Source organism: Balaenoptera physalus, assembly GCF_965194825.1.
Source record: "Balaenoptera physalus genome assembly, chromosome: 13".
In the NCBI taxonomy this organism is placed as follows: domain Eukaryota; kingdom Metazoa; phylum Chordata; class Mammalia; order Artiodactyla; family Balaenopteridae; genus Balaenoptera; species Balaenoptera physalus.
The window spans coordinates 13,000,297-13,026,557 of record NC_138892.1 but is presented as its reverse complement, the minus strand read 5'-3'; the positions used below and the strand labels follow the sequence as shown (position 1 = coordinate 13,026,557).

Here is a 26,261-nt window from a genome sequence, read left to right as displayed (position 1 = left end):
GAGAATCCTGGGTTCAAATCCCAGCTCCCCTGTGTCAAGTGAAAAACCAACCTGGACTTTGGATGAGAGAGACTTTACTCAAAAAGACTATTGCAGTAGGAACAATTCTTTGACTTCAGGATCTTCAAGCATCTCAAAATCCAAAAGAAAAAGCCTTTTCTTTTGTGGGAGGTGTGCAGTGTGATGAGCTGGGTGGTACTTTGGGGAAGGCTGGCAAGCATAACAGGATTTCTCTTTGTAGCCAGCCTTTTGGAACAGTTGTTCTGCACCTTGGTTCCGGCTTAAAACTTGGGGACCAGCCAAAGTTTAAGAGCTTGTAGGAAGGAGGTTAGCTTGACTAAAGTTTGGTCAAGCCAAGCCCATGGATAACTGGGAGCACTTGGTCACCCACTTATGAGCTGTGTGACCTTAGGTAAGTCACTTTTCTGCTCTTAGATTTGGTTTCCTTGTTTTCAAAATGTGGGCAATATCTGATCCATACCTCACAGCATAGGGAGGATTAGATGAAACACTTTGCAGGGGACCTTGGATCTCTATTCTCCCAGGGCGTAGAAGGGCACCCAATAATAATATGGTAAGTTCCTGCCACATTAGCTGCTATCCTGATACACCCCCACCAAGAGGGCTGCAAGAGGCAACCTGCGCTGATGTTGGTAAAGTGCTTCTGAAGCTGCAAAGTGAGAGGGAGGCTGTTTCTACTCTCTATGCTTGAGGACCCTTCACTCCCCCGCAATGACAGCGTCTCCACTGCAGGACTGGTAAATAAATGTGTTCTCAACCTCAGAGAAAATGGATCAGAAAGTTCAATAAAGAAGTAAATTCTCCTTTCTGTTATTTTTTAATGCAACGGGTTAAGGAAAATAAATAGTTTTTATCAGCTAGGACATTCTTCAGATACATTTTAGACTGTGATGCCAGAACAGAGCCAAATGCTCAAAATCTGGAAAGCTTCCAGACAGTCTCAGAATAAGATCTAGAAGATGGGAATGGAGGAAGGGAAAGGAACTAGGTTGTCTGAAGCATGAGGAGTATGGCTAACCCATCTCTGTCCCCTTGCCCAGCAGAGGGTCCAGCAGATGGTAAGTGGTGACGGATCGCTTGTCCAACTGGCCATGAACGCCTACTATGTCAGGTACTTTACATGAAGCTGTCTCGCAGAATCTAATTCCGAGACCTCATCCAGAGCTCTGGAGCTCTCCACAACCCAGCCCTGCCCCATCTCACCTCTTTCCCTCCCATTCTTCCTTCTGTCCCCTCAAGCCACGTTGGCCACCTGGCCTTGCTGTTCCTGTATCAGAGCAGGGGGGCTCCTCCCTCAGCCACTGCACTGGCTGCTCCTTCAACCTGAAAGCAGCTCCCTTCCTCACTTACCTCATGTCTCTGCCCAAATATCACCTCCCCAGAAGGGCTCCCCAACTCCCACGTACAACAACAACCCTGCCGTCCCTGTATCCTCTTGCCATGGTTCCTTTTTGGACTTATTACCACTTGAGATGATTTTTTTAAACTTGTCTTCAAGGTTCTTGTCAAGGCCTGCTAGGATGTAAGCTCCATCATGTCAATGACTTGGTCTTCATCACCGGTTCCCCATTGCCCAGAAAAGCCCCTGGCACATAATAAATGCTTGATAAATATAGCGCTATTATCTCACTTAATCCAGCCTGGGAAGTTGGTACTGTGGCCCCCATTTGACAGAGGAGGAAATGGAGGCTTAGAAAAATGAAGTCACTGGTCAAGGGTTGCACACTATGAAAAGGCAGCCCTGGCTTTGAACCCACATCCGTCATCTTCCTCTGCCACCTGCTGCCTCCTTGGAAGTAATGCTGTTAAACATGACTCTGAGTTACCCACAGTCCCTAGAGGACGTGAGCTCAGCCTAAGCCCTGCTGTGTGGATAAGGCCATGAACTCCAGCTCATTGGGGTGCCGACCGCTTACATAAGCCCGGCCATACCTCCGGGATCTGATATCAGAAGACTCCCTTGCTAAGTTCAAGCGCATTGAGATCATCCGTCACCCTTTCTAAATTATTTATATTAAGAAACTGATGGGACTTCCCTGGTGGTCCAGTGGCTGGGGCTCCATGCTTCCACTGCAAGGGTCATGGATTCGACCCTTGGTCGGGGAACTAAGGATCCCACATGCCACATGTCAGCAGCCAAAAAAAAAGAAAGAAAAGAAAAGAAACTGATAATGAGAACACTTCAGACGTCCACCTTAAAAGCATTTTAAAGTGACCGTCAGTGGGAGCAGTGATCTACATGTTACCTGGTCTTTGCTAAACATCAGCTCAAATACCTAAATAGACTAGTCTCCACTAGAAGTCCAGGTGCAGGTGAGATGAGGAAGAGTCTGGCTGTGTCAGACCATGGCTAGACCCCTCAAATCCCAAGGATGCAGTATGGAACCTGGCCAAGAACTCAGCTTTTTGAGCCAAATGAAAACCACAGCCTCCCCTCCCGCTTACCACCTGGAAACTAAATGGGGAAAAGGGTAAGACTAACCTCTCTGAGCCTCATTTTCAATTTCTCCAAAATGGGGGCTAAGAGACATAACAGTGGTACTGATATCCATGGGTTACTATGAAGAACAAAAAATATACTGCATACAAAGTGCTTTTACATTTCCTGGCACACTGTAAGTGTTTAACAAATGATGGTTGACACATTTCTCTTCAGTGTACCTGTTTCCTGAAACAAGCTGCCCCAGAAGTGGGGCTTTTATTGACTTTTTAACAAAGAGGATATGCAATTACAAGACCAGAGTACACTTGGTCATTCTTTGAAAAACCATTCATTGATCACGTGCCTTGTGTTCAGTTCTAAAAGAGACAGAGGACCAGACATTGAGAGACCTTCAAGATGGTGGAGGAGTAAGACGTGGAGATCACCTTCCTCCCCACAAATACATCAGAAATACATCTACAGGTGGAACAACTCCCACAGAACACCTACTGAATGCCGGCAGAAGACCTCAGACTTCCCAAAAGGCAAGAAACTCTCCATGTACCTGGGTAGGGCAAAAGAAAAAAGAAAAAACAGAGACGAAAGAATAGGGGAAGGACCTGCACCTCTGGGAGGGAGCTGTGAAGGAGGAAAGGTTTCCACACACTAGGAAGCCCCTTCACAGGCGGAGAAGGGGGGTGGCAGTGGGGGAAGTTTCGGAGCCACAGAGGAGAGCGCAGCAACAGGGGTGCAGAGGGCACAGCGGAGAGATTCCCGCACAGAGGATCGGTGCCGACCAGCACTCACCAGCCCGAGAGGCTTGTCTGCTCACCTGCCGGGGCGGGCGGGGGCTGGGAGCTGAGGCCCGGGCTTCCGAGGTCGGATCCCAGGGAGACAACTGGGGTTGGCTGCGTGAAGACAGCCTGAAGGGGGCCAGTGCATCACAGCTAGCTGGGAGAGAGCCCGGGAAAAAGTCTGGACCTGCCTAAGAGGCAAGAGACCATTGTTTCGGGGTGCACAAGGAGAAGGGATTCCTTCCCTGTGTGCCCACAGAAGGCAGAGCACTGCCTAAGAGAGCTCCAGAGATGGGCACGAGCCGTGGCTATCAGCTCGGACCCCAGAGATGGGCAGGAGACCCTAACGCTACTGCTGCTGCCACCAAGAATCCTGTGTGCAAGCACAGGTCACTACCTACAACCCCACACCCTGGGAGCCTGTGCAGCCCGCCACTGCCAGGGTCCCGAGATCCAGGGACAACTTCCCTGGGAGAACATACGGCACACTTCATGCTGTTGCAATGTCGTGTCAGCTTCTGCCGCCGCAGGCTCGCCCCACATTCCTATTATGACTACCATACCCTCCCTCTCCCCAGCGTGAGTGAGCAAGGCAGCCCTAATTAACCACTGCTTTAACCCCCTCCCATCTGAGCAGGGAAAAGATGCCTGAGGGTGACCTACATGAAGAGGCAGGGCCAAAACCAGAGCTGAACCCCAGGAGCTGCGCGAACAAAGAAGAGAAAGGGAAATCTCTCCCAGCAGCCTCAGGAGCAGCGGATTAAATCCCCACAATCAACTTGATGAACCCTGCATCTGTGGAATACCTGAATAGACAATGAATGATCCCAAAATTGAGGGGGTGGACTTTGGGAGCAACTGTGGACTCGGGGTTTGCTTTCTGCGACTGATTTGTTTCTGATTTTTATGTTTATCTTAGTTTAGTTTTTAGTGCTTGTTATCATTGGTGGATTTGTTTGTTGGTTTGACTGCTCTCTTCTTTTTTTTGTTTTAATTTTATTATTTTTTCCTTTTTTTTCTTCCTTTTCTTCTGAGCCGTGTGGCTGGCAGGGTCTTGGTGCCCCAGCCTGGTGTCAGGCCTGAGCCTCCGAGGTGGGAGAGCTGACTAGATATCAATTACAGGAAAAAATCTGTAAAAAATACAAACACATGGAGGCTAAACAATACACTACTAAATAGCCAAGACATCACTGAAGAAATCAAAGAGGAAATCAAAAAATACCTAGAAACAAATGACAATGAAAACACGATGACCCAGGGCTTCCCTGCTGGCACACTGGTTAAGAATCTGCCTCCCAATGAAGGGGACATGGGTTCGAGCCCTGGTCCGGGAAGATCCCACACGCTGCGGAGCAACTAAGCCCGTGCACCACAACTACTGAGCCTGCGCTCTAGAGCCCACGAACCACAACTATGGAAGCCCACTCACCTAGAGACCGTGCTCTGCAATAAGAGAAACTGCCCAATGAGAAGCCTGCACACTACAAGGAAGAGTAACCCCTCTCACTGCAACTAGAGAAAAGCCCGCATGAAGCAACAAAGACCCAATGCAGCCAAAAATAAAAATAAATTAATTAAAAAAAAAAACACGATGACCCAAAACCTATGGGATGCAGCATTAGCAGTTCTAAGAGGGAAGTTTATAGCAATAAAACCCTACCTCAAGAAATAAGAAACATGGCAAATAAACAACCTAACCTTACACCTAAAGCAATTAGAGAAAGAAGAACCAAAAAACCCCAAAGTTAGCAGAAGGAAAGAAATCATAAAGATCAGATCAAAAATAAATGAAGGAAACAATAGCAAAGATCAACCAAACTAACAGTTGGTTCTTTGAGAAGATAAACAAAATTGATAAACCATTAGCCAGACTCATCAAGAAAAGAAGGGAGAAGATTCAAATCAATAGAATTAAAAATGAAAAAGGATAAGTAACAACTGACACTGCAGAAATACAAAGGATCATGAGAGATTACTACAAGCAACTATATGCCAATGAAATGGACAACCTGGAAGAAATGGGCAAATTGTTAGAAAAGCACAACCTTCTGAGACTGAACCAGGAAGAAACAGAAAATATAAACAAACCAATCACAGGCACAGAAATTGAGACTGTGATTTAAAATTTTCTAACAAACAAAAGCCCAGGACCAGATGGCTTCACAGGCAAATTCTGTCAAACATGTAGAGAAGGGCTAACACCTACCCTTCTCAAACTCTTCCAAAATATAGCAGAGGGAGGAACCCTCCCAAACTCATTCTACGAGGCCACCATCACCCTGATACCAAAACCAGACAAAGATGTCACAAAAAAAGAAAACTACAGGCCAATATCACTGATGAACATAGATGCAAAAAATCCTCAACAAAATACTAGCAAATGGATTCCAACAGCACATTAAAAGGATCATACACCATGATCAAGTGGGGTTTATCCCAGGAATGCAAGGATTCTTCAATATATGCAAATCAATCAATGTGGTAAACCATATTAACAAATTGAAGGAGAAAAACCATATGATCATCTCAATAGATGCAGAAAAGGCTTTTGACAAAATTCAACACCTATTTATGATAAGAACCCTCCAGAAAGTAGGCATAGAGGGAACTTACCTCAACATAATAAAGGCCATATATGACAAACCCACAGCCAACATCGTTCTCAATGGTGAAAAGCTGAAACCATTTCCACTAAGATCAGGAACAAGACAAGGTTGCCAACTCTCACCACTGTTATTCAACATAGTTTTGGAAGTTTTAGCCACAGCAATCAGAGACGAAAAAGAAATAAAAGGAATCCAAATCGGAAAAGAAGAAGTAAAGCTGTCACTGTTGGCAGATGACATGATACTATACATAGAGAATCCTAAAGATGCTACCAGAAAACTACTAGAGCTAATCAATGAATTTGGTAAAGGAGCAGGATACAAAATTAATACATAAAAATCTCTTCCATTCCTATACACTAAAGATGAAAAATCTAAAAGAGAAATTAAGGAAACACTCCCATTTACCATTGCAACAAAAAGAATAAAATACCTAGGAATAAACCTACCTAAGGAGACAAAAGACCTGTATGCAGAAAACAATAAGACACTGATGAAAGAAATTAAAGATGATACAAACAGATAGAAAGATATACCATGTTCTTGGATTGGAAGAATCAACATTGTGAAAATGACTATACTACCGAAAGCAATCTACAGATTCAATGCAATCCCTATCAAACTACCAATGGCATTTTTCACAGAAATAGAACAAAAAATTGCACAATTTGTATGGAAACACAAAAGTCCCTGAATAGCCAAAGCAATATTGAGAAAGAAAAACGGAGCTGGAGGAATCAGGCTCCCAGACTTCAGACTATACTACAAAGCTACAGTAATCAAGACAGTATGGTACTGACACAAAAAAAGAAATATAGATCAATGGAACAGGATAGAAAGCCCAGAGATAAACCCATGCACATATGGTCACCTTATTTTTGATAAAGCAGGCAAGAATATACAATGGAGAAAAGACAGTCTCTTCAATAAGTGGTGCTGGGAAAACTGGACAGCTACATGTAAAAGAATGAAATTAGAACACTTCCTAACACCATACACAAAAGTAAACTCAAAATGGATTAAAGACCTAAATGCAAGTCCAGACACTATCAAACTCTTAGAGGAAAACATAGACAGAACACTCCATGACATAAATCACAGCAAGATCCTTTTTGACCCACCTCTTAGAGAAATGGAAAAAAAACCAAAAATAAACAAATGGGACCTAATGAAACTTAAAAGCTTTTGCACAGCAAAGGAAACCATAAACAAGACCAAAAGACAAGCCTCAGAATGGGAGAAAATATTTGCAAATGAAGCAACTGACAAAGGATTAACCTCCAAAATATACAAGCAGCTCATGAAGCTCAATATCAAAAAAACAAACAGCCCTAACCAAAAATGGGCAGAAGACCTAAATAGACATTTCTCCAAAGAAGATACACAGGTTGCCAACAAACATATGAAAGGATGCTCAGCATCACTAATCATGAGAGAAATGCAAATCAAAACTACAATGAGGTATCACCTCACACCAGTCAGAATGGCCATCATCAAAAAAATCTACAAACAATAAATGCTGGAGGACTTCCCTGGTGGTGCAGTGGTCAAGAATCCACCTGCCAATGCAGGGGACAGGGGTTTGAGCCCTGGTCCCGGAAGATCCCACATGGCATGGAGCAACTAAGCTCGTGTGCCACAACTACTGAGCCTGCGTTCTAGAGTCTGCAAACCACAGCTACTGAGCCGGTGTGCTATAACAAGAGAAGCCACCACAATGAGAAGGCTACGCACCACAACGAAGAGCAGTCCTTGCTTGCAACAACTAGAGAAAGCCCAAGCGCAGCAACAAAGACCCAACACAGCCAAAAATAAGTAAATAAAATAAATAAGTTTTAAAATATATATATATAAAAAATAAATAAAATTAATGCTGGAGAGAGTGTGGAGAAAAGGGAACTCTCTTGCACTGTTGGTAGGAATGTAAATTGATACAGCCACTATGGAGAACAGTATGGAGGGTCCTTAAAAAACTAAAAATAGAACTACCATATGACCCAGCAATGCCACTACTGGGCATATACCCTGAGAAAACCATAATTCAAAAAGAGTCATGTACCACAATGTTCATTGCAGTTCTGTTTAGAATAGCCAGGACATGAAAGCAACCTAAGTGTCCATCGACAGATGAATGGATAAAGACATGGCACATATATACAATGGAATATTACTCAGCCATAAATAGAAACGAAATTGAGTTATTTGTAGTGAAGTGGATGGACCTAGAGTCTGTCATACAGAGTGAAGTAAGTCAGAAAGAGAAAAATAAATACCATATGCTAACACATATATATGGAATCTAAAAAAGAAGGTTCTGAAGAACCTAGGAGCAGGGCAGGAATAAAGACACAGACATAGAGAATGGATTTTGGGACACAGGGAGTGGGGAGGGTAAGTTGGGAGGAAGTGAGAGAGTGGCAGGGACATATATACACTACCAGATGTAAAATAGATAGCTAGTGGGAAGCAGCCGCATAGCACAGGGAGATCAGCTCGGTGCTTTGTGACCACCTAGGGGGTGGGATAGGGAGGGTGGGAGGGAGACGCAAGAGGGAGGAGATATGGGGATATATGTATATATAGCTGATTCACTTTGTTATACTGCAGAAACTAACACAACATTGTAAAGCAATTATACTCCAATAAAGATGTTTAAAAAAATAAAGAAATAAAAGAGACAGATGAATAAGACATGAACCTCCAAAAATAAGTCCCTGGTGAATATGTCTATGCAGGTAATATTGCATTTTGTCTTTTAATTAAGTTTGTTTCTTCATGCTTAATTAACATCATTTCTTCTATATGCTTAGCTTATGGAAACACAAAAAATGGCTTAATGGATTGTTAAGACTGTGGATAACTATGGAGATAAAAGAACTTTTGGGTTTTGAACTTTAGCACATTCTTAACTGTTTTACTCATTCAGTATATATTTATTGGACATTGCCTATGTTCCAGATGCCGTCTGAGGTGCCAGGGATACAATAATGAAAAAAACAAAGTTCTTATCCCTATGGAGCTCATATCTAGTGGTTTTAAGTCATGTTTCAATTTATTTGACCTTTTTCCCAACAAGAGGTAGCGTCTATATCCCTCACCTTGAACCTGATCCAAATTTAATGATTGGTTGGTCAATAGCGTAAGGAGGAAGTGACACAATGTGACTTCCACGCCAGGTCATAAAAGTCAATGCAGCTTCTCCCTGGTTCACTGGAACACTTGTGCTGGAGCCACCTCACAAGAAGCCTGACCATTCTAAGGTTGCCATGTTGTAAGGAAGCTCAAATTAGCCCATGTGGAGAAGTTCTGAGTCTACAAATAAAAAAGACAGAGATGCCAGACCAGGTCCCAGCTGCTCCAGACCCCTGCTGCTCCAGCCACACTCTGACTGCAACCACATGAGTGACCCCAGGACAGAACCACCCCACTGAGCCTTTCCTAAATTCCTGACCCACAGAAACCATGCGAAATAATAAAATGATTGATGTTGTTTTAAGACATTACATTTTGGAGTGGTCTGTGATGTATCAATATATAACCAAAATAGGGAGATAACAATAAACACATTTATCAGGTAGTGATAAATACTACTAAGGAAAGGAAAGCAGGGCAAGATAATAGGTTGACAGGGGTGTCATCAGGGAAGGACTCCTTAGGTGGTGACAATTGCACAGAGACCTGGAGGGAAGAAGCCTCCTATTTACAGGAAAAGCATTCAGCAGAGAAAGGGAACATCAAGTACAGTGACCCTGAGGCAGGAGTGTGCTTAACATGTTCAAGGTCAAACAAGAAGGAAAGTGTAGCTGGGACATACGAGGGAAGGAAGGAATAGAGAAAGGTGAGGGCAGAGAGGCAGCCAGAGACCTGATCCTATAGAGCCTTTTGAGATAACATCATCCTAATAACGGTTAACACTCAACAAAGTGCTTGCTTACAAAGTATCAGGCATTATTCTAAGCACTTTACATATATTAACTCATTTAATGCCACAGTATCCCTCAGGATAAGTAATATTATTAACTCCATTTTACAGATGAAGAAACTGAGGCACAGAAATGTAAGGAGTCTGTGGATTTGGGACATGGTTTGAAGCTGACAGGACCTGAAAATCAAGGGTAACTTCCTACATGTTTTACATGAACAACTGTGTAAGAAGTGATGCCATGTAATGAGAAGGGAGACTCTGAGAAAAGGGCAGATTTGGGCTTCAGTATCTCTAGGGCATTGTCTAAATCTTAGTCCTTTCTGCATTTACCCACCAGTCCCAGCACAGTGCCGAACATATAGGAGGTACTGAACAATATTTTTTTGGACAACTGGTCTACAAAGATCCAGGTTGCCCTTGCCAGAGTCCATTCTGTACAAAGATTAAAAAACACAACTTCTCTCTAAAATTATCAGACTGCTTCAAAAATCCTTCTTTGTCATTTATACCTTGGTATGAATGATTTTTATCATACCCTCTCCTGGGACTACCTGCAAGTAAATGATTCCATTGATTCAGTGGCTATGATATTCTAGTACTCATTAAGTACCAGTACTCATGATGACTAAGTAATCATCATACTTTATCTCATTTGAGCCCAACAAGGCTGTGTAAGGACAGTACTATTACCCATTTACAAGTGATACAAATACACTCATAGAAAGCAAATAATTTGCTGAAGATCTCACCACTTATAAGTGATAGAGGTAGTATTTAACCCAAGGTTGATTCAAAAGTGTTTTTCCCATTTTGCCACCCTTGAAACTGACAAGGTACAATGAGTCCCACAAGGGGTCATGCATATGACATCCTCAACCTGGCCCCACCCTTCACCTGCTGGGGACCTTAGGCCAGTGACTCTCCTTCCCTGGGCCTCAGTCCCCTCATCTTTAAAAGGGGGATATTAATGATAGTACAAAACCTCCTCATGTTTTTTGAGGATATAACAAGTAAGGTGTTGACAGCTATCCTTTTTACAGTACTATCAGTCACTGCACGCTTCTTGGAGGAGTGGGAAGGCAATGTGCATTGGACTGAACTGTGATTCCCCCCGCCAATTCATATGTTGAAGCCCTAACTTCCAATGTAATTGTGTTTGGAGATGGGGGCCTTTAGGAGGTAATTAAGGTTAAATGAGGTCATAAGAATGGGGCCCTGATCCAAGAGGATTAGTGTCCTTATAAGAAGAGACACCAGAGTGCTGTCTCTCTCTCTCTCTCTCTCTCTCTCTCTCCCTCTCTCCCTCTCTCTCTCTCTCTCTCTCTCTCCCCTTCTCCCTTCCCCTCACTGCCCTGGGTACTCGGAGGAAAAGGCATGTGAACCCAAAGTGGCTGTCTGCAAGCCAAGAAGAGATGCCTCACCAGGGACAGAATCAGCCAGCACCTTGGTCTTGGACTTCCAGCCTCCAAGAACTGTGAGAAAATGAATTTCTTTGGTTTAAGCCCCCCAGTCTAATGGTATTTTGTTAATGACAGCCACAACCCACTAAGACCCAGTTCCATACTGTGCTTCCTCTCTCGCTGCCCAGACTTTCCCAATAGGGCTTCCCGCCGCCCGCTCTCCCAGGGCTCTCCTCCTCCAGATACACACGTGTTCACTCCAGTCCCAGCAAATGCAGTGCAGAATTCAAAACAGCCTGCAGAAGGCAGCCTCTTATTTTAATGATCCTAATTGATCTCCAGCATTATCAATAATAAATCAAACTAAGTGGAACTAAAACAACTTTCCCCGGGGCTATGTCATGTTCTGTTGGAAAAGATGACCCCCTTCAAAAGGCTGTGCTGATCACCAGCCGCCTTGGTCTGCCATTGGGGAGCAGGTTTCTCAGAAAGGCACTCAGCAGCTTTTCTTCACGGAGAAAGATGTTTTCCATTTGTGCCTAGAATTCACTGCACACCTGGCATCACACGCATTGCCTCATTTAAGGTAAGCCTATGGAATAGAAATGCGTATGGCCCCATTTCAGTGATAGGGAAACTGAGGAACAGAGGAGTTCAGTGATCTGCTCACAGTCACAGAGCTGGGGCGCAAACCCAGATCTCCCCAGTCCCCAGTCCCACATCCCTTCCCATGAAGAAGTTGCTCTGGCCTGTAGATGGCAGCCTGGTGTTCTGGCAAAGGCTCAGGTTTTGGAGTTAGAATCCTGAGGCCCCTCCTCTACCTCCAATAATAAGTAGGTGCTCAGGGAAGTTACTGAATCATGTTGAGCTGCCTTCCCATCTTTAGAAGGGGCAGCTTATAATGCTTACAGGGTCACCAGCTACCCAAGAGGTCCTCTTGGTAGATGCATTCCGGAGAGGTACTCCAGCAAGGACCATGCACAAAGAACACAGGAACAGTGCCCCCTGGAGACAAATCTTAGGATGAATACATCCCTCACCAGGTAGTAGGGAGATTTTGGATTAATAACTGCAAAGCACATAGCAAAGTATCAATCACATTGTCAATAATCACAATTATTATCATTTATCTATTAGGGTGTTTCTCTGGGTTCTTGTTGATACTCATGAGCTGAACTTGAGGAGGAATAAGAATGGCATTGACTGTACTGCCTCCTGCTCGGGCAGTTGAATTGTAAATGATGGTCAGTAGGGCAGAATGTTCTTGAAACCATAGGAGCTCGAAGACACCTCATGCAGCCTGAAGGCCTCATTTGAAAAATGAGGAAGATGAAGTCAAAGAGGCTGTAGACTCATTGGAGGTCACATGACCACCTTGTAGCAGAATCAGGGTGAGAAGCCAGTTGTCTCAATGCCCAGGACTGGCTCATCCCTCGACTTCCTTCCCAGCAGAATAACGGGGCTGGCCTGTTGCATCACGCTCTGTCACTAAGTCACTAAGTTTGGGGGTAACCTGGTACACAGGAAGAACTAAATGATAAGATATGGTACCCCAAATCATCAGGGTTCTAGGTTCTAAAGGAGGTATCTGAACCGGGGTCTGCCTGCCATGGAAGAGGGTCCCTGCCATGTGTGGACATATTCACAGGTCTTCATCTGGCTGGCCTGTCTAAACCTTCAGAAGTGGTGGGAAAGGACAGTGTTTGTGTACAACCCTGTACAACCCAGTACAAACTTGGGTCTGTTTTGTTTCCATCTCTCCCTCTTGCTGTTTCCTACTATCACACAAACATATCAAAAAGGAAAAATGGTCCATTTCTGCAAGTCAGCCAAGTGCAGGCTTGGCAATTGGTACAGTGGTTTTGCAGCAAAGGCAGCTGCTGAGATTGCTGGCTTCCATGGGGTACAGTACTGCAGGTTGCCTTTCAGACAAAGAAATAGTCTGGGACCCACTGTGAGAAGCAGCCCTGTCCTCACAAACATTAGGGTTTGGGAGTCAAAAGAGATTTTATAGTAGTGTAATGGGGGCTGCAGTAAAGGTCCCAGCCTCAGACATTGCATTTTCCTCCCCCCATCACCTAACAAACTGATGTCTGATATTCTACCACTCATCCCCTTCATTTTGTGTAATAGAAAGTGCTCTGACATTAAAATGTATACAGTCTGTATAACAAAGCCAGTACAATCAAAGTTAAAATGCTTTAGACTGGGAGATGTTTGCAAAGCATGTGACTGACAAAAGACTAGTGTCCAGAATATAAAAAGAATTTCTACAAGTCAATAACAAAAAGACAAACAACTCAGAACAATAATGGATGAAGGCCATCAAAAGACAATTCACAGATGAGTTCACCTGAATGGCCAATAGACATTTGACAAGGAGGTCAGCCTCACCAGAAGCCAGGGAGAGGTAAACAACAAGCAATTGTATCAACTCACCCCCTACCAGGTAGGCAAAAATCATTACAGGGAGGAACATAAACCGATGCAACCACTTTGGTGAGAAATATAGCAACACCTAATAAATTTGAAGGTGCACATACCCTAAGACCCAGCCATCCGACATCCCAAATCTAAAAAAAAAAAAAATCTCTCACACATGTGCACAAAAGATGTGCCCAAGCGGGTTCACTGTGGCATTGTTTATAATCGCAAAAAATTAGAAACTACCTAGATATCCATTTAAAGGGGAAAAAGTAAATCAATTATGGTATAATCATACAATGCAAATGGAATTCTCCACCAATCTTAAAGTGAGTGAATTAAATTTGCATGTATCATCATGAATAAAATATAATGTTGATATAAAAAAGCAAATTGTAGAAGATTAGGTATTCAGTTTATATAAAATTTTAAAACCCCAGAACAATCCTGGATACACATATAAAAATATAAAATCATGGTCCTGAAAACTACACAGCAAAATCAGAGTAGGGTCACCTCTTAGAAGGTAGGAAGGGGACAGGGACCGGGGGCCTCCAACAGTATCTAGAGCATTTTATTTCTATAGAAAAGAAAGAACTGAGGGAAATAAGGCAAAATGCCAACACTCATTAAACTGGGTGCTGGATACACAGCTGTTTGTAATTTGATTCTCAATACTTTTCATTCATTCATTTTACAAGTATTTATTGCACACCTGCTGTATACCAGGCACTGTTCTAGGTGCTGGGGACACAGCTGTGAATGAGACCAAAGCCTCGATCATCTGGAACTGGCATTAGTGAAATGGGCAGACAACAAATACATGAGTGAGATATATTAAATTGTTAGATGCTGATAATACTATGGAGAAAAAAGTAAAGCAAGGAAGGGCAATAGGAAGTAGAGGTGTCTGGAAAAGGGGGGAGGCCAGAAAGGACCTGGATGAAAAGGAGACCTAAGAGTCAAAAAGGGCAGGGAGAAGCGAGTGAGCCATGGAAGAGGGAAAGCAGAATGGCAGGTGCAAAAGCTCAGAGTGGGAGAGTGCCTGGCGGGGTCCCAGGGCAGAGGGGGAGGCAGGAGATGAGGTCCAAAAGGTAAAGGGGCAAGGCGGGAGCATCACGTATCTTTTAAATAGATCATAATTTTTTACAGAGAAGGAAGAAAGGGATGGAAAGAGAGAGGGCTTTCCAAATTATTATCTGATTGAGTTCCAACAAAACTATGATTAGGAAATACAAATTTTAAAAGGGATAAATTGGGAGATTGGGATTGACACATACACACTACTATATATAAAATAGATAACTACTAAGGACCTGCTGTATATCACAGGGAACTCTTCTCAATACTCTGTAATGACCTACTTTGCTGTACACCTGAAACTAACACAACATTGTAAATCAACGACACTCCAATAAAAAAATTCTTTTAAAGACTTAGTGAACTCTTCAAAGCTTTGATGTACCACTGAGCACACTGAAGACTCAAGACAGGGAGAGAACAGAAGTCCCCACCCAGGAGCTTATAACATCCATATGCCCAAGTGCAACCAAACCACTTAAGCCAGAATGTCTGGAGCTGCGGTCAAGCATAGATATACAGAAACGATCCCTTGGTGATCCCAGGGTGCTGCGAAGTTGGATACCACAGGGATAGAGTATGCAGGGTGTCCCTAACCTAGCTGACTATGGAGCCTTCCTATTTTTGTTTTATTTTTCACAGGTCAAATCATGAGACTAGGTTTCCCCACAGAGCGTTGGTTTGTGAACAGTGACTCAGCTGTTTTTGTTTTTGTTTGTTTTTTTTAAAAAAACCTGGTTTAAAAAAGCAGTCTATTCCCAGTCATTAAACAAAATACAGGTGAAGCGCTTAAAACAGTGCCCGGCACATCATAAGATTATAAATCTAATAGATAAAGATTACTATTAATTGTTGTTCTTGTTATTTATACCTTAAGATGAAGAAGTTTCTCAGCTCTGTTCTTGAGAATAGGTCTTAATTAGGACATCAAAATATCTATTAAGAACATTTAATGCAGTCTTAGGGTATGCCAGGAACTTTATATGTTTGCAGGTCAAAATGCCCTGATGTTAAAGATGAGGAAACAAAGGTTCAGAAAGGTAAAGCAAACAGCCCAAGGTCACACAGCTAGCAGTGGCAGAACCAAGGCAATTTGCATGGCTCTCACCCACCACTAAAATCCAACCTGACTTCATAAGATCTTTGTTTTTCTCTGACATGTAAAGGTTGTTTTGAATGTGATTCTTGTGTAAAGGAACACAGAAAGGAGAGAACTAGATGCTTCTCTGGGCTTCCCTGGGAGAACAAATCTCTCCCCTCTCTGGGCTTCCACGAGCCTTTGTACATCCCTCCATCATAGCTCTTAGCATATTGCCTTACAGCTGGAGCTAAGATTCAGGTTAAAATCAGAGAATGAGGCAGCCTACCCGGACACCAAGGGCTACAGCACTGAATTGTGCTGTGTGTATGGGCTACAAGGCACAGGCTGTGGATTCGCTGGGAATGCTACCCACCCTAGTGAAAGGGATGAGATGACAAAAAGGGAGTGCATATTATTGGTTGAGAGGGGGAGTCTGGAGACAGACTGTCAGGGTTCCAATCCAGGGTCTGGCCCTTGATTGCTGTGTAACCTTGGATGACTCTCTGGACCTCTCTGTGCCTCCATTTTCTTATCTGTAAATTAGAGATAATTTTAAAAATCATAGGTAATAACAGTACCTTCTGCACAGGGTAGAGAGGATGAAAAGAATTCACATATGCAAAGTTCCTAGCACAATGCCCAGCATAGAGTAAGCACTAAATAAATCCTAGCTATTAGTGTCATGTTATAATTAAAAACTGACCAGCCTAAATCCACGGAGACAGAACATAGATTCGTGGTTGCCGGGAGCTGGTGGGAGGGGTTGACAAAAATGTTTTGGAACTAGAAGGAGATTGTGATCGCACAACATTGTGAATGCATTAAATGTCACTGAAATGTTCGCTCTAAAAAGGCTAAGTTTACGTTAGGTGAATTTCACCTCAATTTAAAAAAAAAAAAAAAAAAAAACTTGGCCAACCTGTATTCCCATCTCAATTCACCATGTGTTAGACAAATTTCTATCTTCCTCACCTGTTAAAAGTAATGATAGTACTATTTTGACCATAGGTCACATGTGAGAGTTAAATTAGGTGGTTATGTAAATTATTCCATGCATATAAAGCACATGGAACATAATAAATGCTGAAGAAATAACACCGATTATTCTTTGAGTTTAGGGCTCAAAGTAGTGAGCACTTTGGAAGTTACCCTCTCTGCCTTTTCATGAGATGGATTGACGCATGCCACCCTTTATTATAGGACTGTCAAGCACGCGTAGATCCTATAAAAATTAAGTACGGAACGTTCACCAAGATCAACCTTCTGAGATTCACCTGGGAAATTCATTCTCTGTAAGTCAAAAATTCTCACCTTAGCTCTTTTAGAATGAATATTAAGTTACTTAGCAAATATTTGAAATAAACCTGTCAATTACAATCAAACATATTAGTAAATGAGTTATTTCTGTCCACTTTTACTTAAATACCAGGAAATAGCTCCTACTCCCACACAAAAAGACACTGCTCCAACGAGTGACTTTGATGGAAGCCATTGGCAGAAAGGATTCAGTTCTGTTTGAAAAGCAGTCACCCAGGAATTTCTATAACACCTGTTCCGGCCTGCGGGAGGGGAACGGTTTTCCTGAAAGGGGTAAGTGTCTACACGACCCTTCCATTATCTGGTCAAACAGCAACAGAAGGAGGGGAAGAAAAAAATGCACAGAGAGATTTGTAAGATATAAATCATAAGACCGAACAAAAAAAGGACAGAAATACAAATGGAAGACCAGGTGTGCTCTTTCCAAATTATTCTGAGTTGAGCCCAAATCCCTAACATCTCATTTGGTACCAGCTATCCAAACAGATGTCTTAGCCTTCGGGAAAATTGCTAAAAATGGAAGTGTAAATCTTCATTGGGCTTCTGCTTTGCCCAAACGTGCCACTGTGTTGATGCTGGTGGCATTAAAATTACCAGCAATAGAAGCATCGTGGTAAAACAGAATGCCAGGACGTGTCATGAAACTTTTCTTGTTCACCTACTATGTGACAGGAAACACACTAGAAAGGTTGGCATTTATTAGTTCGCTTAAATCCTTAAAATAACTCTGGGAGGAAGACTTATTAACCAGTTTTTTTTTAATTTTTTAGATTTATCTTTTAGTGAGGTAATATTGGTTTATAACATTATATGTTTCATGTGTGCAAAACTATATTTTGATTTTTGTATACAGCGTGCTCACCACCAAATATTTAATTTCCATCTGTCACCATACAGTTGACCCCCTTTACCCAATTCACCCTCTGCATCCCCCTTCCCCTCAGGTAACCACTATGCTGCTCTCTGTATCCACGTGTTTGTTTGGCTTGTTTTCCACAGTGGCTGCACCAGTTTACATTCCCACCAATGTGCATAAGTTTTCCCTTTTCTCCACCTCCTCGCCAAGACTTATTCTTGCTTGCCTTTTTGATAATAGCCATTCTGACAGGCATGAGGTGATATCTCAAGTTTTTTTAACATACAAGAAAACAAGCTCAAAGCCAACAGCCAGAAATGGCCAGGCGGGTTTGTGACCTGTGCAGTCACATGAGTGCTGTGTTTGGTTTCACGATCCACCATTGCTGTTTTGAAATTCTTAATTTTTGAACAAAAACCCTGCATTTGTATTTTGCACTGGGTCCTGCAACTTATGTATCAAGTCCTGCCAATAGCCATGGTGATGTTTCCCCAGGCTTACCTCCTCCTTACGCATCTCCAGAGGCAACAGAACCAATCCCCCTGGCTGTTACTCTTTCTCTTGTATCAGGGAGACAGGCTTGCAGAGAGGAGAAGAGGAGATGACACACTGAGGAGGGGTCTTTACAAGATGTCTGGGACTTCCCTGGCGGTCCAGTGGTTAAGACTTCACCTTCCAGTGTAGGGGGTGCAGGTTCGATCGCTGGTCAGGGAGCTAAGATCCCACATGCCTCGTGGCCAAAAAACCAAATCATAAAACAGAAGCAATATTGTAACAAATTCAATAAAGACTTTAAAAATGGTCCACATCAAAAAAAAAAAAAAAAAACTAAAAGATGTCTGACAGTCTACAGTGTGGCAGGCCCTCAGGAGGGACTCTAGACCAAGGTTACAGACCAGAGGCCAAATTCGGCTCACCACCTGAGTTTTACAACCCACAAGCTAAGAATGGTTTTTACCACTTTAAATAATTGAAGAAAAAAATTTTAATATTTCATGACACTTGAACAACATACGACATTCAGATTTCAGTGTCCATAAAGTTTTACTGGAATACAGTCACACCCATTCATTTCCATATCATCTAGACCTGCTTTCAACTACTGTTCAGTAATTGCAACAGAAACCATAGGACCCAAAAGCCAACCATGCCAACACAGGCTCCAGATCTTTGATGAGTGAATGAATGAATGAACAAATGTTTTTAAAATAGCACTGTTAGTATTGGGTAGGCCAAAAAGTGTCTTTGGTTTTTTAAGTAAAAATAAAAGACACATTTTTCATTTTCACCAAGAACTTTATTGAACAACACATTCGTCCTTTCGTTCCACTACCTTCTGCCATTTTTCAGGCAACTTCATAATTCCATCTTCCCAAAACTTTTTTATCTTTTTGAGCAAAGAACTGTTCCAGGTGCCTTTTACAGTCTTCCAGGGAATTGAAATTTCTTCCATTAAGAGAATTTTGTAAAGACCAAAATAAATGGAAATCCGAAGGTGCAATGTCTGGTGAATACAGCGGACGAATCAGAACTTCCCAGAAAAGCTGTAACAGTTTTTGCCTGGTCATCAAAGAAACATGCAGCCTTGCATCATCCTGATGGAAGATTATGTGTTTTCTGGTGACTAATTCTGGACGCTTTTCATCGAGTGCTGCTTTCAGTTGGTCTCATTGGAAGCAGTACTTGGAATTAATCGTTTTGTTTTCTGGAAGGAGCTCATAATAGAGGACTCCCTTCCAATCCCACCATATATACAACATCCCATTCTTTGGATGAAGACCAGCCTTTGGTGTGGTTGGTGGTGGTTCATTTCGCTTGTCCCACGATCTCTTTTGTTCCACATTATTGTACAGTATCCACTTTTCATCACCCGTCGCAATTTGTTATAAAAACGGAACGTTTTCATTATGTTTCAGTAAAGAATCGCGTGCAAAGATATGGTCAAGAAGGTTTTTTTCACGTAACTTATGTGGAACCCAAACATCAAAGCGATTCACATAACCAAGCTGGGGCAAATGATTTTCAACGCTTGATTTGGATATTTTGAGTATGTCAGCTATTTCCTGCGTGGTATAACGTTGATGGTTCTCAATCATTGTTTCGATTTGATCGCTATCAACTTCAACTGGTCTACCCGACCATGGAGCAACGTCCAGCGAAAAATCTCTAGCATGAAACTTCGAAAACCACTTTTGACACATTTGATCAGCCACATCACCTCCTCCATACACTGCACAAATATTTTTGTGCATTTCAGGTGCATATTTACCTTTCTTGAAATAATAAAGCATAATATGCCAAAAATGTTGCTCTTTTTTCTTCCATCTTCAATGTTAAAATGGCTACACAAAAATTCACCAATTTTGATGTCTTTTCTTAAATGCACACTGATATGACAGCTGTCGCATACAAACTAACAAAATCGTTTCAAACGAAGTTAAAGACAACTAAGTGCTACTAGAGCCATCTTACGGGAAAAAAACAAACAAACATTTTGGCCCACCCAATATTATACAATGTCAACACAACTTCATAAAAAGTCCAAAACTCAGTGACAGGACCCAATCTCTCAGAATTACCCAAATGTTTTAGAAAGTGTAACATTTCAATTCCAGATCTCTCTAGTTTCTGATCTGTGGTTGATTGATTGCAAACATAGCCCCAATTCTTCCGTTCTCCATAACTGTGTCCCTTGCAACGTGGCTTTGCAGCTCCTCCCACTGAGAGATGGAGTCTATTTCCCTACCCTCTGAATCTGGGCCGGACTTGCGATCTCCTTTAGCCAATAGAAATGGTGGAAGTGATGGGGTGCCAGTCTTGAGAGGAGGTTTCAAGAGGCCTCATGGATTTCCACTTGCTCTCTTGGAACTGTGTTTGGAACGGGCTCCCTAAGGACAAGGCCGGGCTAGCCTGAAGCAGAATGAGGGGCCACATGGAGCAGAGACAAGTCAGCTGAGTTGTCCCTAGGAGGCCCCAGACGGTGAGAGAGACCAGCAACATTAGCAAAGCCACCTTGCTGGCCTATACTTGACCACAGACTTGGAAGTGAGCCCCACCAGATCTGCAGAGCCCCCAAATCAATCCATAGGCTCATGAGCAAAAATTAATGTTCATTGTAGAATGCCACTGTGGTCTGGGGATTGTGTGTTACACAGCATTATTGTGGCAAGAGGTAACTGATACACGACCCTTTTCTGTCCACTCATATGCATTTTCTTTCTCCATTATCATCTGTAGAAGAGCATAGTAATGAACATTTGTCAAACCACAATAATAATAACAATAAGAACTGCCTCAGACATTTACGATGTGTTAGGCAATAGGCTAAAATTTTTGCTGAATCTTCACATTGAATCTTCAAAGTCTTGGCAGATTATGTATGGTAGGATGGCTCCCAATGGAGTCTGCTTCCTGGTATTTACGACCTTATGTAATCCCATCCCCCAGAGTGTGGGCCAGACCTGGTTATTCACTTCTAATGGAGAGATAACAGGATGTGACTTGTGAGATTAGGCTACAGAAAGACCACGACTTCCATCCTGCTCACCCTTTCTTGCTCTCACTTGCTCACTCCGATGGAAGCAGCCGCCCAGTTGTGAGCTGCCCTGTGAAGAAGCCCACATGGGAAGGAACTGAGGGAGGCCTCCACCCAACAACCAGTGGAAACTGAGGCTGTGGATCCAACAACCCGTGAGAAACCAAATCCCACCAACAAACAATTGAGTCAGACAATGTGTGAATCCTCCCTCAGTGTGGTCTTGAGATGGTTGCAACCTCAGCTGACACCTCAATGACAGCCTCCTGAGAAACCCTGAGTCTGAGGACCCAGATGCCCAACCCACAGAGACTGTGAAATTGTAAATGTTTGCTGTTTTAAACTGCTAAATTTGGGGGTAATTTGTTACACAGCCATCAATAACTGATACATTATATGATGTCACTTTTACAGATGAGAAAGCTAAAGCTTAGAGAGGTTAGCAAACCTGCCCACATCAAGCAGGTTTGCTGCCTGACTCCAGAGGCCACGTTCATACCACTGGCTGCCCACTGCTTTGCTGAGACATGAATTTTATTTCCCCTTCCCTTCAGCAGCCCCTGTGCCACTCACCCTCACTTCCTGTCTTTCATGCTCTTGGCTTCATTGCTCCTTCTGGACTCATTCTTTCTCTGCCCCTTGTCCTCTCTTTGTTCGTTTTCTTGCTTTTTGTCTTCAGTGGGGTCCTTGCCTCAATCTCTTCCTTTTCTCATCCTTTCTTCCCCTTCCTTCCTTTTTCCAGGGCCCTAGAACCTGAAGCACAGTGTTCACAGGTAAGACGACCTCCATTAAGGCTTTCAGTTGCCAGTGTTCAAAGACATCAACGCAGAACAACAACTAAATGGCATCTTAGAAATAAACTAGTCAAACACCCCCATCTCTGTGGTTCACCTGGGGGAAAATTCTTTCTACCTGATGTTATAGTACCTAATAGTTATTTTCTTATTTATTAACTTTTGTCCTTGATATATGTAAGCTCCAAGGAGGCAAAGACCAGGACTTTTTCACCACTCTTTTCTCCAGGCCTAAATTAGGTCTTACCCCACAGTGGGCAGGCAACAATTATTTCCCAAATGAATGGATATTAAATGAGGAAGAGGAGGAGACATAAAGATGGAGAACAGGGTTGCAATTTAATGAACACCTCCTATGGGCCAGGCATTTATCAAGATTATCACACGTAATGATCACAACCACTTTATAAGGTTTCCCAGCCTGTAGGTGAGAAAAATTGAGGCTAAGAGAAGTAAATTCATTTGCCCAAAGTAGCACAGCTAATAAGTGACAGAACAAAGATTTGAACCCAGGTCCTCCCTGGCCTCAGAGCCTGTTCCTTTGTTCTACATCCCACTGCTGTTGCCCTGTGGGTTTCCAGAATAGCACCTCATACTCTCAGACCAGCATCTACATCTCTTTTGAACTGGCTTCTCAGAAATCAGCCTGAGCAACTAGAAATCTCACCTTGGCTCTTACCCAACACCTTTAGAGACACAGGTCAGAGATATGTAACCCTTAGCAGCACCCCTTGCTGGTAACAAACAAGTAAATCCAGGAGATAGAGGACCGGGGTTGGAATCCAGCTCTCCCGATTACTGACTACATGATCTTGAGCAAGTCACCTAACACTTCCATGCCTCAGTCTCCTCATACAGAAAATGGGTATATGCATATACTTAAACTCATAGGGTTGCTAAGGAATTAAATGAGTTGATATGTGAGATGCACAAAAGTCTGACACATAGCAAGTGCTCAATAAAACTAAGCCACAAGAATTATTATAGTTTATCTTTAAACACCAGCCTCCTGATCCAGTTAAGTCAGGATGAAATGTAAGTGACTGGCCCAGATTATACAACAAAGCTAGGAGAAATGAAACTCCACACCTCACCCCATCCTGTTCACCTCACCCTGGACCCCAAATGGCTTCCCCAACAGCTCTTGCCCACCCCCTCCTGCACTCCCTCCCAAATCTTTAGCCAGTTTATTTAGCCTCACATTTCCAAGCTATCCTGAGTCATCCTTGAGGTCACGGCCAAGAGGTTTTTGGGGTTGTTCAGTGTTTGCTTTGGAAATGAGCCTTTTTCTAAGAGAGGAGCGTGAAGCCAGAAGATGGAGTCCCACAGGTAGGGGGAAATTGAGCAGGAGGACAGGAAAAAAAAACAGTAAGAGGATTTCCAGCAGAGCCCTGTCTGACTCCGTGAAACTCAGTATATTCATTCCCCAGCACAAGACGTATTAGTTGCAGAATAGAATGGGGAGCCCACAGTAAGGAGTCTTTAATTACAAAACTCTTTTACCTTATTGCTTTTCTGTGGTCCCAGTGAAAATGAGCAGTGGCAGTTTCTATCAGAAATGTTAATTACTTTCCTGGGTAATTAGACTCACTGGGTACTGCAAGCACCTGACCCTCCTTTCATAACAGCAGAGATGGGAGGGAGGGAAAACACGTTGGGGAGTGAGGAGGGGAGGTGGGAGAGAAAAGGAGAGTGTTTATAAATGCTGAGAAAAGCAAAATCATCCAAATTAGTTGAATGGAAAATGAAGTTACAGAGACCGCGAGGGGAAGGCTGGGAGGACAGGAAATCTACTAGGAGGGGCTTTTGAACACGGGGCGGGGTGAGGGGGGGAAATCTGTCATGAAGATGGAAACAGTGGCAAACCCCTCTCGAAATGATGGGTCTTTAGAGAGATTCCCACTCTTACAGATGAGGCTACTAAGGTGCCAGGCTGCTCAGAGACTTCCCGAGGTCACACAGCGGGTAGAGGCAGGGCTGGACCAGAGCCTGGTGAATATTTCCTCCTTCCTTCCTTCGAGCATTCATTGGGTACATGAGAAGGGCTACGTTGGCACCTGGAGAACAGAACTGACACAGTTCTGGTTCTCAAGGAGTTTCAGGTCTGGGGGTGTAGACAGGTAATGGCAACATTGCTGTGAAGTAAGCATATAGGAGGCTGTGATGAAGAATAATTGGGCCAGAGGCCCTCAGTGTAGGTGGAGTAGTCCAGGAGGGCTTCTCTGGGGAGGTGGCTTTTTCCCTGAGACCTGAAGGTTGGGAAGAGTCCTGCTATTGGGAGAGTTGGGGGTGAATGAGTGTATTAATTGGTGTTGTGGGTTGAATAGTGTCCCCCCACTCCGCCCCACCAAAGTCATGTCTCCCCAGAACCCCAGAATATGACCTTATTGGAAATAAAGGTCTTTACAGATATGATTGGTTAAGATGAGGTCTTACTGGATCAGGGTGCACCCTAAATCCAGTGATTAGTGGCTTTATAAGAAGAGGAAAATTGGGCACAGACACACAGGGAAGAGGTTCCGTGATGACAGAGGCAGAGATCGGAGCGAGGCAGCTGCAAGCCAAGGAACACCAAGGATTTCCAGCCACCACAGAAGCTGGAAGAGGCAGGAAGGATTTCCCCCCCACAAGGGGCTTCAGAAGGAGCAGGGCCACGCTGACACCTTGGTTTCAGACCTCTAGCCTCCAGAACCGAGAGAATAAACGTCTGCTATTTGAAGCCGTCTCGTTTGTGGTACTTTGCTACAGCATCCCTAGCAAACTAATGTCCCTGGATCTCTGACATCACAGACTAAATTCCCAAAATGAGATAGGAGGAGGTCATCATGGGAGCCCTGGGCAAGGAGTCCAGCTTTCCTGCGAACCTGCCTTGTTACTCTGGGCAAGTCACTCCCCACTTTGAGCTTTTATCTAAGTCAGGAAGAACTTGGGGTTCCCAACCACATGGTTGGGGACAAGCTGAATCGGCATCACCTTGGGGAGGTCGGTTTAGAATGCAGATCCCTGGGCCCATTCTCCCCACCGCCCCACCCTGAAACCAGCATCTCTGGTGAGGCTCCGGAATCTGTATTTCTAACAAACTCCCCCGGAGAGGGAGTCTGATATGTCACCAAGTCCTTGGAATCTCTGGATTCCAACACCTACCCTAAGGGTCCTCCTAGAGCAGTGTGTGCATTACTCTAAAGACCGTCCACTCGCCATGAGCCACGCCTGCCCGTCCGCGCTGACTTAACACGCTGCTGGTGTCTGTGAGAAAACCCAGGCATCCAAGATGCCAGCAGATGCTTGCGCCAAAGGAGAGAGGCAGGCTTGGTCCTCAGTCATTAAAGAAGCTGTTTACAGAGCCCTGCTCCTCTTTTAATTTGTTTGTCTTTTCTATTGTGTAATTGAATCTCAGCCACGGGGCTCAGCCGAGCCTTGGCAGGAAAGGCAGAAAGCCATCAATACCCAGGAGTGACTGACGGTCGTTTCCAAGGCGAGAGGATCTGTGGGCAGACAGCAGAAAGGCTTGAATCTTGCCAGGCTTCAGAAGCAAGGCCATGTGGTACAGGGGAGGGAGCATGAACTTTGCCAATGAGACAAACCAAGGTTCAAATTCCAGCTCGGCCATGAGCCAGCTGTGTGACCTGGGGCAAATTTCTAAACCTCTCTGTTCCTCAAATTCCTAACCTGTGAATCCAAGGGTAACATACCCACCTGGCAGGGTTGCTGGGAGAATTATAAGAAACAAGCCCATGGAGGACCCAACGAATTGTGGGTGCCTAATAAACTATAAATTATTATTATTGTCATTATTATTATTATTATTGAACAGTAGAAGGCTTGTCCTGGAGAATGCCAGTTGATTTGGCAAGGGATGGTACACAACTGCTAGAGCTGCAAGAGGTTATGAAAAGAGCCCAGGATTTGGGATCAGAATTTCTAATTTTGAATTTCAGTTCTGCTGTACATCCTCTGCGGCCCTGGGCAAGTCACTTAAACCCTCTGAACACCGATGTCTTCATCT

At 43.5% G+C, this 26,261-nt stretch overlaps 1 long non-coding RNA gene across 1 annotated transcript in view; it reads right to left on the bottom strand.

The window, feature by feature from the left end:
- Positions 1 to 26,261, bottom strand: part of LOC309641220 — a 120,133-nt gene that overhangs the window by 7,144 nt on the left and 86,728 nt on the right. Inside the window, exon 3 of the long non-coding RNA XR_014252567.1 lies at positions 18,428 to 22,214. This is a non-coding gene — a long non-coding RNA (uncharacterized lncRNA). The remainder of the gene's footprint in view (positions 1 to 18,427; positions 22,215 to 26,261) is intronic.